Genomic DNA, 13,949 nt, shown 5'->3' with positions numbered 1-13,949 from the left:
ATTTCGGCTGGGCGAGGTGGGAACCCCCCCCGGCCTGAATTTCGGCCGGGTGAGGCGGGAAGCCTCCCCCCCCGGCCTGAACTTCACGGGGGGAGCAGCGAAGCGCCTCCCCCCCACCGCGAAAAGCTTCGAGGACAGGTAAGGGACTTTCGTGCACCCCTACTCCAGATGTGAGTATGGGAGGGGGGAAACAAAAACACACAGAGAAAGGACAGGGCAACCATGTTGAATTTTCCTATCCTCTGTTAACATTTAGTGAAACCCATCCAGCTTCTAAATCTTTCCTCTGCTACAGTTGATTTGTATGAGATTGGGTTTTCTAACGATTAGTCAGGTTAACAGTTGGATAACAATTATGAGGACTTGCTGGCAGTTTGCTGTGAAGACTGATGAGAATACAGCACACAGGAGGGAAGGCCTGCTGAGCCATTTTAAGTGTTATTTTTCCAGTCATTAATAAATGTGGAGAATTTTAAAAAGGGAATTATGCTTCCTGAAGCCCTGAGGGATTTCACTGCCAACTGTCTGAAAAGTATTGTCTTTTCTTTTTAGATAAGCCAATTAAAAGAGGGGCAGTGGGGGGAGTGGGGAGCATTTTTGCCTCATATTGAGAATACTAAACTGGAAGTTTTCAAGGATCTACTTCTGAATAATAGTTGAATGTTTTGCAAGTTTCTGAGAAATGGTACCCAAAATGTTGATTTGTTTTACATTTTCAGTTAAAACTCATCAGCATCAATGGGGTGATTTCAATAGAGAAAGAAAAGGGTGTGCCCTCTTAATGTAGACTGTTTGGTTCATTAGATTCCATTCATGGAATGGCCCAGCAAAGTTATTCCAGTATTCCATAGAAGAACATGAAAAAGTCAAAGTGAAGCCAAATATTCCATGAAAACTTATATCCATTTAAGTTAGTAGAATTGAGCAGTGCAAAATTTTCTAAAACATTCTTTATTAAATTCAGTAAGTAGAAGTTGCTGGTAGTACTACCAACAGCAGTAGCACCATCATTGTACATGCGGCTTTACAGAGTAACAAGTACACACACACACACGGTAGGTCCTTGTCCCCAACAGCTTACAGTTGAAATGTTGACAGTGAAGAGAGCCAACAGAAGGAAGGACGGGACGAAAGCAAGGAACAAAGGTAACCAGGGATAAATGAGTATGTACAAAGGTAATTGCACATAATTTTTCAGGTGGCCTGAAGACTGGAATCAAGAAGCAAAATTCTACAATAGTGACCAAGGCACAAGAACAATAGTGACCAAGGCACAAGAACGACCAGTGTTCAGTTTAGTATATGACTGGCTCCTGCTTCTAACTGTAAAACTTCATGTGAGCTCAGCCACTTCTGTAGTGCCAAATGTGGAAGTGGAGGCACTCCCCAGAGCCATGCCCCAATAACAGCCTCAAACTTTGAGTAGTTGTATTGAACCAAGTCTAGCAGGTTTCACCTCTGCCAGGAACAGATCCCTTGTAAAGCTAGTGGGTCTGAATTGCCTATTCAAAACCAAGCCACCCCAAAATACTTTTACATTACAACAGATATATTGTTGCTAGGAAAATCCATTTTCTGATGGTTCTGGACAGACTGCCTCTTGGAGCCATGAGTTCTCTTTGATAGATGACAGTCCTCTATTTGAAGAGCTGTCTGTCTAAGTCCAGTTTAAAGAAAAAGAACTATCAGAAAGAAGAGCTGGGCCTTGAAGTTGCTCATGGACAGCACTTAGACAGCACACTGAGCAAGGGACACAAGTCACCTGCTCGCAGTCTTCGGCACTATGGTGAGATGTACTGTATTGCTATTTAAAATATAGTAAACATTTCTACATTCGCATCTATCCATATAAATCAGCATATGCAAGTTTTAGGCCAATTGGAGTCCTGTTTTGCCCTCTGTAAAGTATGACACAAGGCCACCCTAAATGGCTCTGAAATGCAGTGGGATTAAGTCCAGAAGCTGTGCTCAGGTGAAGTACAGTTGAGTATCTTGACTGCACTGGCATTGTCCTTGTGTGGTGGAGGAGTGTCAGCAGGTGGTGGTAGAGGATGCTGCAACTGGGCTGGCACTGTACAAGCACATGATTGCCGACTGGATAGACATCCTGTTAATGCCACCATCCCCAGCCAACAACCATGCTTTACCGCCTGTCTCCAACTTCACCTAAAGGTGTGGAAGAAGGGAATTCCCTGTCCCCTTTGATCCTACACATTCCCTGTTCCCTTTGATCCTTTGATCCTACAACCTCACCAGTGACTAGTGACACCCCCCCCCCCAATGGGGAGGAACACATGTTCTGGGCTCCTGTTTTAAATGGTTTTATGCATAATACTTTCTGCATTAGCTTGCTCCTTCATCACATAAGGACAGCATTCGGTCCCAGGAAACGTACAAACCAGAATTTGACTGTTACAGTTACAGTACACTATTTGAAGTGCACAGAATCCTTGTCATTTCCCTCTTTATGCATTTCCCTCCTTTTACAACTAGGTATCAATACACTGGGCCCCACGTTCATTTTAATGTGTGTTTGCAGCTTTTACAGACACCTTCCTCTTCTTTTTTTCTTTTCTTTTTAAGGACAATTTCACCCCGAGTAATGGAGCGATGGAAATTAAATGAGTGTGCATGTAAGCCAATGAACTTGAGGTACTACTCATCTTGCAACTCCACCTAATCTAAATAACCTTTTTTTTATGCTTTGCTGGAATGGCATTTTCAAAAGGCTATCTACGAGTAAATGAGTGTATATGTCAGTTTGGATTTGCTAGACAAATCAAATCTGTCCGACAAAGTACATCGATTCATTACTATTTACTGCACACTTCAGTTTGAAGGACATTTTTTGTGATTGGGCCATTAACGGCGACTGTCGTTTTAGCGACATTCTCCAAATTTCTTTTCTTGTTACCTCTTTTCGTGCATCCAGCTGAGCTGACTCCCTACATAGCATGTGTAGTAGCTTTCAACGCTCGGTGAAAGACAAGCTTACAAGGCAGGAGCTGCTGTACATTTTTCATAGGCTGTTGCTGCTTTGTTTTTGTTTTCTAAGCAGATTTTAGGCTCCTGTATATTAAAAATAGGTTTTAAGCATAGGTTTTAAGGCCTCCATTTATATATGAACTGCCTTGTTGGATCAGACCAATTCTCCATTTAGTCCAGCTTTCCCCAACCGAGTTTCTCCAGATGTTTTGGGTTACAACTCCCATCATGTTTTGGACTACAACTCCCATCATAGACCACAACTCCCAGCATGAACATTGGCCATGCACACTGGGGCTGATAGGTGCTGGGGTCTATAACATCAGGAGGGACCCGTGCTGGAGAAGACTCATTTTGATTTCCAACAGTGGCCAGCCTCTTCTGAATTATTTTTCTCATTCTCTGACCTCCTCTATGCTAATCTATCACAAACAACTTGAAAGCCTCATTATCACCTCTTCACTTGCCATTACAAGGAGGGTTCATCAATTACTCTGGTGCTCTGGCAGATGGGGTCAGTCATTCCTGCTTTGAAAAAGTTCCAGACCTGTGTTCCACTGGTTCCCCTCTACTTCACCACAAGGTATGCAAGGCCTAATTCCAACACTTACAGTATTCCCAAGGCCCTTTTCTCCCATTGTTATAGATAGATCTATATTTGTGAGTACTTTTAAAAAGTATTTTTGACTTTCTTTTTTTATCTGAAATTGCATAACAGCAGTACACTAGACTATTTATGGGGGGGGGGAGCCAATAGCAGTGGGTCTGAAATGAATCTGACTTAACAGGTGGCTGTTTTACTATTAATATTTTTGAGGGGGTGGGGAAATCCCCAGAATCTTATTTTCTGTTATTGAAGGTGCTTCACATCAACTGTTCTCTGCACAGCTGTGGCTCTTTCCCTGACCTATCCACTCTCTATGGCATTACTCCATCCATTGCAACCATTCCCTGTGTTGAACACTATGACCACTGTGTATTATCTAAATATCTGTATCCATCAAAATGCCTGGGCTGATAGCAACATTACTGGAGAGACTTGACCAACTGCTTCTGCACAGTTGAATCCCCCACTGCTTTGTGTGCAAAGTGGAACCATGTGGTTCAAGCACATGATGCAGCCACCTCCCACTGCTGTGTGGTCTCCTCCTAGAGGCTCTTGCACAACTTCAGTAATGTAGGATTGACGATCTGTTGTCTATATATTTGAAAAGATTGTTCCTTGAACAGTTCAAATTCTTGATGTTCCTGGTCCTTATGGGAGCCCATTCTGGATTCCAGAAACCTGATTGTACCACCAGAAATCTGGGATGTTCAAATCTGGGATGTTCTCATGGTTTCAATAGCTTGGCAAGGCTTTAAGGATGTTGCAGGCTGAGCTGCATATAGGGATGGAAGAATGAGGTTCTTCGTTTTCCACCTTGATGCTGGTTCACCTTCTTCTCGTTCCTGAAGGTCACCGTCTTTTTTTCCCAACAGGAAATGTTCTATATGCACATCTTTTAAAAGTACATGCCCAAATGCACACTTCTTCCCCATTGATTAAAGCATGAACATCTGTTCGGGGGGGGGATGTGTGTGCTGACTGAAGTGGACTGTGAATGCAATTTCAAGCTCAAGAATCTACAAGCTTTGCCTGAAAAAATCATGTTCACATTCAGGGTTGTGACTAGGAATGCTCGACATTTGAGATGGACTAAAAGGAAGTTGTATTTCTAAGAACCCAACCTGAGGAATCCGCTGTGGAGCAACGCCCTCAAGCCTCCTGGAGTTGTTGTTTTTTTTTTACTTTCCCAAAATGTACACTTATTTATTTATAGAAAAATATGCAAGTTTCTGCTGAAGAGAAGTTGAATGGAATGGGGGGCAATACACTAAATGTTGCATACTAAGGTAAATTATGTAAATTGTTTTGAAACCTCTTATGTAATTATTTGCGTATTTTTCTGCATTACAAAGAAAAAAATTGCATCCATCTGTCAGCGGACAATGGAACAAATGATGCCTGACAACCTGCGAAACACAGACAGAGAGGATTCTACACAGTTAGTACATCCCTAGTTGTGAGTGTGACTAGGACATGTTCAGCTGTTTTTTTGAAGACTCATATGCATGTATGGCTCAGCCAACAGCATACCTGATACCTTCTGAATTTATGATGAAATACTGTGGATTCCAATGAGTTTTCCTCTCCACTTCGAGGCAGCTAGAATTTGCTATCATTGTAGAAATATTTGATTAAAGCTAGGGATGTCAGAGAATTTCACCATGAATCTCGGGGAGGCCGAATGCCAGCGCATTCGGCCCCCCAAAATCTGTGGTGAAATGGTCTGCCCCCCCGCCCCCCCCCCGGGACGGGACTTACCTTGGGCGAATCTTCCTGGCGGCGGCGGCTCTGGCGGCGGTTCGGCGGCGGTTCGGCGACGGTTCGGTGGTGGTTCAGCGGTGGCAGCTGCGGTGGCCAGTCTTCCGACCGGCTGCCGCCACCGCCATTTCCAGTAAAAAAAAAAAAAAAAACTTGATAGGCTACGTAAAGATTTACATAGCCTATCACGGCTAGATTTTTAAAAAATACCATTTGCATTCCCCTTATTTTCGCCGTAATGTACGTAAATGTTTACGTAGACTAGACATGCCAAAATAAGGAACGCAAATGGTGGCGCCCATGGGCGCCACCATTTGCATACAGGCGTTGTCGTTGTTGTTTTACTCAGGCGTGATAGGCTACGTAAACATTTACGTAGCCTATCACGGCTGACTGCAGGGACGGAAACGGCGGCGGCTATGGCCGCCGCCATTTGCGGACCCGGCCGGCCAGGATTCAGGGGGGGAGGGACGGAGTGCCTCCCCCCTGCCAGAATTTCGGGGGGAGGGACGGGGCGCCTCCCCCCCACCTCGAATCAAATTTCATGAAAAGGTAAGTGACTTTCGTACATCCCTAATTAAAGCCTTTTATTTTCTCCCACTATTCAGGAAAATGTGTTAACCGAGGCTAGGGATGAGGGAGGATTTAGTCTGTATTCTGATAATGGCTTAACAAATTTGGACTTCCCAAATCCATATATGAAGCCGAACGTCCTTCATTATTTGCACTTTTTCAGAATTTTGTGATGCAGTTATCTACATGAAGTACATACAAAAGGCTGTATGTTTGGGGAAAGTGCACCCCCAAATGCATATAATAGTTGTGGGGGTGAGGGGGAAATGTTACTCAGGCATTTGCTGCATCCCTGCTGCAATGGGCTATGTAAGAACCTGAGCTCCAGTTTTGCCTGTTCTACATTCAAAGCCAGTTCTGACAAATATTTGTTTTTCCTGAGGATCGGAAACCAGAGCAATGACTCCCCAAATAATGACCTTACATTGGATTTACCATGAAGCTTGTCCCATAACATGGATGTGTGATAAATTCTAGGGGTGAACGAAAGTCACTTACCTTTTCTCGCAGCTTTTTCGCGGTGGGGGGGAACGCTTCGCTGCTCCCCCCGCGAAGTTCAGGCCGGGGGGGGAGGCTTCCCGCCTCGCCCGGCCAAAATTCAGGCCGGGGGGGGAGGCTTCCCGCCTCGCCCGGCCGCGAACACGAAAGTAAAAAAAAAAAAAAAAAGTCCCCTGATAGGCTACGTGACGATTCACGTAGCCTATCATGGCTAGATCTGGAAAGTCAGCCATGATAGGCTACGTGAATCGTCACGTAGCCTATCACGGGTGACTTTAAAAAAAAAAAGCGCGTACGCGAATGGCGGCCCCCATAGGGAGCCGCCATTCGCGTTCCTTATTTAGTTGCTGTAGTCTACATCAATGTTTACGTAGACTACGGCGAAAATAAGGGCAACGCAAATAGCGTTGCCTTTATTTTCGCCGTAGTCTATGTAAACATTGACGTAGACTACAGCGACCAAATATGGAACGGGAATGGCGGCTCCCTATGGGGGCCGCCATTATCCGTACACACTTTTTTTTTTTTTTTAAAGTCACCCGTGATAGGCTACGTGACGATTCACGTAGCCTATCACGGCTGACTTTGCAAATCTTGCCGTGATAGGCTACGTGAATCGTCACGTAGCCTATCAGGGGACTTTTTTTTTTTTTCTTTCATTGCAATGGCGGGGGCGGCAGCCGGTCGAAAGACCGGCTGCCGCTCCTGCCCCGCTCGAACACCGGACGAACCGCCAGCCGGACCCGCCGCCGGGAGGGACATTCAGGGAAGGTAAGTCCCGTCCCGGGGGGGGCGGAGGATTTCTCCCCGAAACTTGTTCGGGGGGCCGAACACGTTGGCGCGTGGCCCCCCGAAGTTTCGGGGAGAAATTCTCCGCCATCCCTAATAAATTCTCATAATGACTTTGACTTAAAACTACCTTGGTGATAAACCTCCATTGCACAAGGCTGTTCCCCCACATGCTAAACTAGTGTTATGTCAAATTTCCAAGGTATTCCATTTTCATGCTAAAACCTGACCAACAGAGCATACTTTTTTCAAGTAATCAATGGAGATTGTATGTCAGCTAAGGTTCAGGTGACAGGTAGATGGGCAAGCTAGAGGACACTGTTTATTAAAATGAAAGACCCAAGGAACCTCTGGCCCCTTTTATCTGTTCAACCAATGTACTTCGCCAGTCAACCAACTTCACTGGTGGAATGTTCTGCTTGTGTATCCGGGGTATTCCACTGGCATTTTTTGTATCTTGCATTCTGCTGGCATGGTAGGACATCTGCCAAATCATCCAGCCCCTCAGTCAACATATCATGAGTATAGGATAGGGATGGGCAAACTCCCTCATGCCCTATTTGCAAGGCTCTCACCAGACCCCCACAGCTTGCCTGACCCTGGCATGGGACAAGCCGCCAGATGGCTCGTGGGCACCTTGCAAAAGCTCACGGTTTCTCACTTCATCACAAGCCACCATTTTGCACAACACAGTGGCTTGCGACCAAGCAGGAAATGGTGAGGTTACCTGACTCAGCATGTAAAGAGTTGGGCAAGCTCAGGGATCCACAAACTAGCATCTGGGGGATCTAGCTGGCGAAAACTCGCAGAGCTCCATCCCCAAACCAGATTCCTTCAACATCCCTAGTATATAGCACTGTTCCCTAGGACATGTGGGCAGAAGATGTTTTGATTTCAACTCCCAGTGTAAAGTGAGTCCCTGACAGCATCACCAATGGTCAGGACTGCCGGGGTTGAAGTCCAAAACATCAGGAGATTTACTTTCTGTCCTTTCTTAGGACAATAACAACTAACTGCAGACTTATAGCATAGCTTGCTTAAAAATAGAGATGTGTGGGTAGTATAGTATTTGCTGTGACAGAGAACTCATCTACTGATTGTCTGCAACAAATTTTGGGTGTAATTCTTGCTCTCCAAATCTTTTTTAGAATTCACCAGAGGATGATGTTGGCAGGCTGTCAGCTGAGAAACAGAATGAGTTGGGAAACATTAATAGAAAAAAAAGTTGAAAACAACAGCTTTGGCGGTATCTGAATCATTATTCAAGTGTATGTGAAAAGACTGCCAGATTTTTTCAGTTGTTGCTTCCCCCCACAATTTTTTTTTATTTTTTTTTAAATAACACTGCAGAAACTGAGAAAAAGAACCTAAGCATACATGCACAAACAGAAACAGAGAAGTTGACTTTGAGACAATGCTGTTAACACTTTTCGATGTGCCAAGACTCTGTATCAGTGAATAATAACAACAACAACAACAACAACTTGCAATGGATTGTCAGATGTGTGTGTGTGGCCTGATCAAAAAGTCAAGAAGAAAACTTTGATTTAGGCTGCAGTTCCCACATACCTGAGAGCAAGCCTCATTGAACATCGTAGGACATACTTCTGAGTAAACACATACATAGGATGAATATCTGGTTTGGGTACCATTGCTTCAATGGGACTACCTCCATTCTAATCCAAACACTGGGCAGGGGTAGGCAACATGGTGCCGGAAGGCACTAATGCACCCCTAGTCACCTTTCTTGGTGCCTGCCAAGATGTCCTATCCCCCCGCCCCAGGTTTTTTTGTTTTTTTAAACAACACATTTTCTTACTGGTGGCTGGGATTGCTGTGAAATAGGTACCTGTTAGTGCTGAAAAATGTGGGATCAAAGGAGTTATTTAGTATGTTAGGCCTCAGACCCCAGCACTGCCTTGAACTCAGTCTTTTTGGACAAGTTACTTGTTGTTTGCCACACCTCCCATGGGAGCTATTTTGTGGTGGTGACCAGGACAGTTTCTCAAATTGCCGAATGTGCTCACAGCCCCAAAAGTTTGCCTACCCTTGCACTAGGACTTAAATTATTTGTCAGTTGGGCTGTAAAATGCTCAGGGCTGGTGTCAAGGCTAGAAATGATCGGGCAGCTGATGGGGTGCTCTCCAGCTCTTCACCATGGTTAAGAGACTGGGAGTGTTACCTTTGCACTAAGCCTGTGTATTTCAGTTCCCAATTGCAGATACTGAAGGGACAACCAAGGCTTGGTTCAAGGGTAGGCATGGTTGGGTACTGGCCAATGGCCCACACCCCAGTGATGAGCCCTCTAGACATGCTCCTCCCCTTCATCATGGCAACCTGCTTGTTCACCTGCCTCACACTCTGGCTCAGACAATGGTGGTGGTGAGAAGGATGCCACTGCTTACTTGCTCACTGGCCCTCTGCCTGCAAAGCAAGCAAGTGGTAGCAGTGATGGGAAAGATGAGCAATAGCAGCTGGTGATGATGGTGGCGAGAAAGTAGACTCATCGAGGGAAGGGGCTCATTGAGGGTGTCTTGCCCAAGGGCCCTCCAAAACCTGGAGCTGGCACTGGCACTGTTGATGGTTACAAATTCAGGAAGAAAATCTATAAGAGAAGTTCTGTAAGTTCTATATCAGGCTACACTCTTATGTACACTTAGCCAGGAAAAGGAAGTCACATTGAACTAAGTGGGTTTTACTTCTGAGTAGACTCACACAGGCTCAAGCTTTCAGGAAACATTTTCAGGTTCAGGACCTAACTTTAATCAACCTGCAATCCTCCAGTATTTCCCCATGCCAATCAGGAAGTCCCTCCCACTCAGGCATACGTTCCCTGAGGTGCTTATGGGAAGAGTGTGTACCAACCCACACATTCAAAACTCTCCAGAGGGCAAATCTTCATTCCTTTCACTGAAGAGGGCTGCCCCACTCTTCCTCAAGGCCCCTCCAAACCCAGAAACCAGTACTGAGTTTGTCTGTTTTCCCCTCTTGAAGCCGGTAAGGCTTATTGCCAATAGGCAAAGAGCCAACTTCAACTGAATGAATAGCCAGCATCCAACTGAGATTTATGTCCTACAAAGGGGCAATATTAAAAAAAAAATCACTTTGAAAGGCAGGAAATGAGAGAATCAATAGAATGGAAGATGCTTCCTCAGAGTACAGAATAGGTAGAGGATTATCTTCACACCAGGAAAGTTTAAACAGGCCCCAGGTGGCTGTTAATTCTTATGAAACAGTAATATAACTGCCACTGACTTAGTGGAATTAGTTCAGATTTACTGAGAGTGGAATTTGTCCCAGTGACCTTAGCATACTTCTCTCTCTCTCTCAATCTCTCTCAATCTCTGTGTGTGTGTGCGTGTGTGTGTGCATATGTGTGCATGTGCGTGTGTGTTTCCGGAGTGTATTGAACTAAAAACCTTATTCTTTGTTAGTTAAGTGTTTTTTTCTAAGAGCAATTTGAGCAATGGATTGAGAACTGAGAAATCAAAAGGGGTCAGCTACCAAATACTTCTTCTGTGCAGCCTCCATAGGGAGCCATAGTGGCGTAAAGCAGCAGAAGCATTGTAGAGCAACAGAAGCGGGAGAAAAATTAACAACATACCAAGGAAGGAAGGGAGGGAGGGAGGAAGGGAGGGAGGGGAATTTCAGAGAAGGTTCTGGAACAGGGCATTTCCAGGTCAAGGTCCTACTTGCATTAGCTACGTTTCACTTGGACTGCTGTAACACACTGTATGTGGGGCTGCCCTTGAAAACCACTCAGAAACATCAACTAGTGCAGAATGCAGCTTCTAGAATTTTCAATGGGTCAAAGGGCTGGGTTCATGTGATCCCTTTATTGCATCAGCTGTACTGGCTGCCAGTTCATTTCTGAGGTCAATTCAAGCTCCTGATTATCATTCTTAAAGCTGGATCAATTGCTCTAGTGACCGTGGACTTCCCCACCCCCTCCTTCCCCTGTGGGGGCAGTCCCCTGAAAATGATGCACAGAGAGTCACGACTCCCAGCTGAATGGTATCAGCTTGGGGCCAGGGGGAATCCTAGGGGTGGATGAAAGTCACTTACCTGTCCTCGAAGGACGTTCGCGGTGGGGGGGAGGTGCTTCGCTGGTACCCCCGCGAAGTTCAGACCGGGGGGGAGGCTTCCCGCCTCGCCCCGGCCGCGAACGCGAAAGTTAAAAAAAAAAAAACGCCCCCTGATAGGCTACGTGACGATTCACGTAGCCTATCACGGCTAGATCTGCAAAGTCAGCCATGATAGGCTACGTGAATCGTCACGTAGCCTATCACGGGTGACTTTAAAAAAAAAAAAAGCGCATATGCTAATGGTGGCCCCCATAGGGAGCCGCCATTCGCGTTCCTTATTTAGTCGCTGTAGTCTACGTAAATGTTTACGCAAATAGCGTTGCCCTTATTTTCGCCGTAGTCTACGTAAATCTTTAGGTAGACTACAGAGACCAAATAAGGAACAGGAATGGCGGCTCCCTATGGGGGCCGCCATTATCCGTACACACTTTTTTTTTTTTTTTAAAGTCACCCGTGAAATGGCTACGTGACGATTCACGTAGCCTATCATGGCTGACTTTGCAAATCTAGCCGTGATAGGCTACGTGAATCGTCACGTAGCCTATCAGGGGGCGTTTTTGTTTTTTTTCTTTCATTGCAATGGCGGCAGCGGCAGCCGGTCAAAAGACCGGCTGCCACTCCCGCCTCGCTCGAACACCCGCCGAACCACCGGCCGGACCAGCCACCGGGAGGGACATTCGGTGAAGGTAAGTCCCGTCCCGGGGGGGGGGCGGGGGGGTTCGGAGGATTTCTCCCCGAAACTTGTTCGGGGGGCTGAACACGTTGGCGCTCGGTCCCCCGAAGTTTCGGGGAGAAATTCTCCGCCAACCCTAGGGAATCCTCAAATTGGGCAGAAGACCCTTCTGTGAGCAGAGCCCTTCCTCTCACAGAAGGCAGATCTTGGATCCAACCCTTGCTGTGTAAACCTTAGGGGTGCACGAAAGTCACTTACCTGGTCTCGCAGCTTTTCGCGGTGGGGGGGAGGCGCTTCGCTGCTCTCCCCCCAAAGTTCAGGCCGGGGGGGAGGCTTCCCGCCTCGCCCAGCCGAAATTCAGGCCGGGGGGGAGGCTTCCCGCCTCGCCTGGCCGAAATTCAGGCCGGGGAGGAGGCGCCTCGCCTCTCCCGGCCGCGAACTAAAAAGTAAAAAAAAAAAAACGCCCCCGTGATAGGCTATGCGATGATTAACGTAGCCTATCATGGCTAGATCTGCAAAGTCAGCCGTGATAGGCTACGTAAATCGTCACGTAGCCTATCACGGGTGACTTTAAAAAAAAAAAAAAGCGCGTACGCAAATGGCGGCCCCCATAGTCTTTACGTAGACTACGGTGAAAATAAGGGCAACGCAAATAGCGTAGACTATTTACGTAGACTACAGCGTAGACTAATCTTTACGTAGACTACAGCGACCAAATAAGGAACGCGAATGGCGGCTCCCTATGGGGGCCACCATTAGTCGTACGCACTTTTTTTTTTTTTAAGTCACCCGTGATAGGCTACGTGACGATTTACATAGCCTATCATGGCTGACTTTGCAAATCTAGCCGTGATAGGCTACGTTAATCGTCACGTAGCCTATCACGGGGGTGGTTTTTTTTTTTTAGTTTTATTGGAATGGCAGTGGCAGCAGACGGTCGAAAGATCAGCTGCCGCCCCCGCACCTGACGAAGACCAGACGAACCGCCTCCGGGACCCGCCGCCGGGAGGGACATTCGGGAAAGGTAAGTCCCGTCCTGGGGGCGGGGGGCGGGGGGTGCAGAGAATTTCTCCCCGAAACTTCTTCAGGGGGCTGAACACGTTGGCGCTCGGCCCCCCGAAGTTTCAGGGAGAAATTCTCCGCCAACCCTAGTAAACCTTCATGAACAAAAGTGGCACTCAGTAGTGTAGCGAAGCCAGGGCTCACTGGGGAGCAGTGCTGGCACTTTCTTATTAGCAGGGATGCTAACGCCATCTGGCATCCCCACAGGATTCTCTGTTTCCTCTGAGCTAAGCTGTGATCCTCACTGTAGCTGGGGGTTGGGGGAGTGAACGTTCCCAACAATAATATATTGCTAATGCAAATATTTTGGCTTGGTCTTGAATGGACAATGAAAACCCATTAGTTTGACAAAAGGCCCGCTCAGCTGGAGATGGAAACTGCTAGAATTTGTTTGTTGATATGGGTCAACACAGGTGCCTGCATTTTTGGACTATCTTTGGGGGCGTAGCTAAGGTCATGATGAGTGCCTGTATGTTTTTATTAGCAGGGATGCTGGCGTCACCTGCCAGCACCCTCAATAGTCCCCCTTTCCTCTGAGCTTAGCTGCAACCCTCACTTCTACTGTGCTGAATCCTGCCCCCTATGTTCCAGAACTTTTTCCTCTCCCTGCAAAAGAGGCATTTTTTTTCCTGCATCTTTTGCAGAGAGGGAGAGAATTTTGGAGAATTTTCTCCTTCGGAGAGGGACAGGGTCTCCACATACCTTTTTAAGTGTAGGCAATACTTGAGGGATCTTCTATTTTTATAATAATAATAATAATAATAATAATAATAATAATAATAATAATAATACAACCCCTGCACTTGCTGGTCTGCTGGTCTGGAGAAGAGTCCTGGGCTCCTGCAAGTGCAGGGGGTGTTTTTTAAATTGTATTAATTTGTTTGATTGTTTCATTTCTATACCACCCAATAGCTGAAGC

The sequence above is a fragment of the Heloderma suspectum genome, chromosome 4 (genome assembly GCF_057233095.1).
Source record: "Heloderma suspectum isolate Gila_16-S chromosome 4, 16-S_ref, whole genome shotgun sequence".
NCBI classification, from domain to species: domain Eukaryota; kingdom Metazoa; phylum Chordata; class Lepidosauria; order Squamata; family Helodermatidae; genus Heloderma; species Heloderma suspectum.
Note: the sequence above shows the minus strand (reverse complement) of the source record.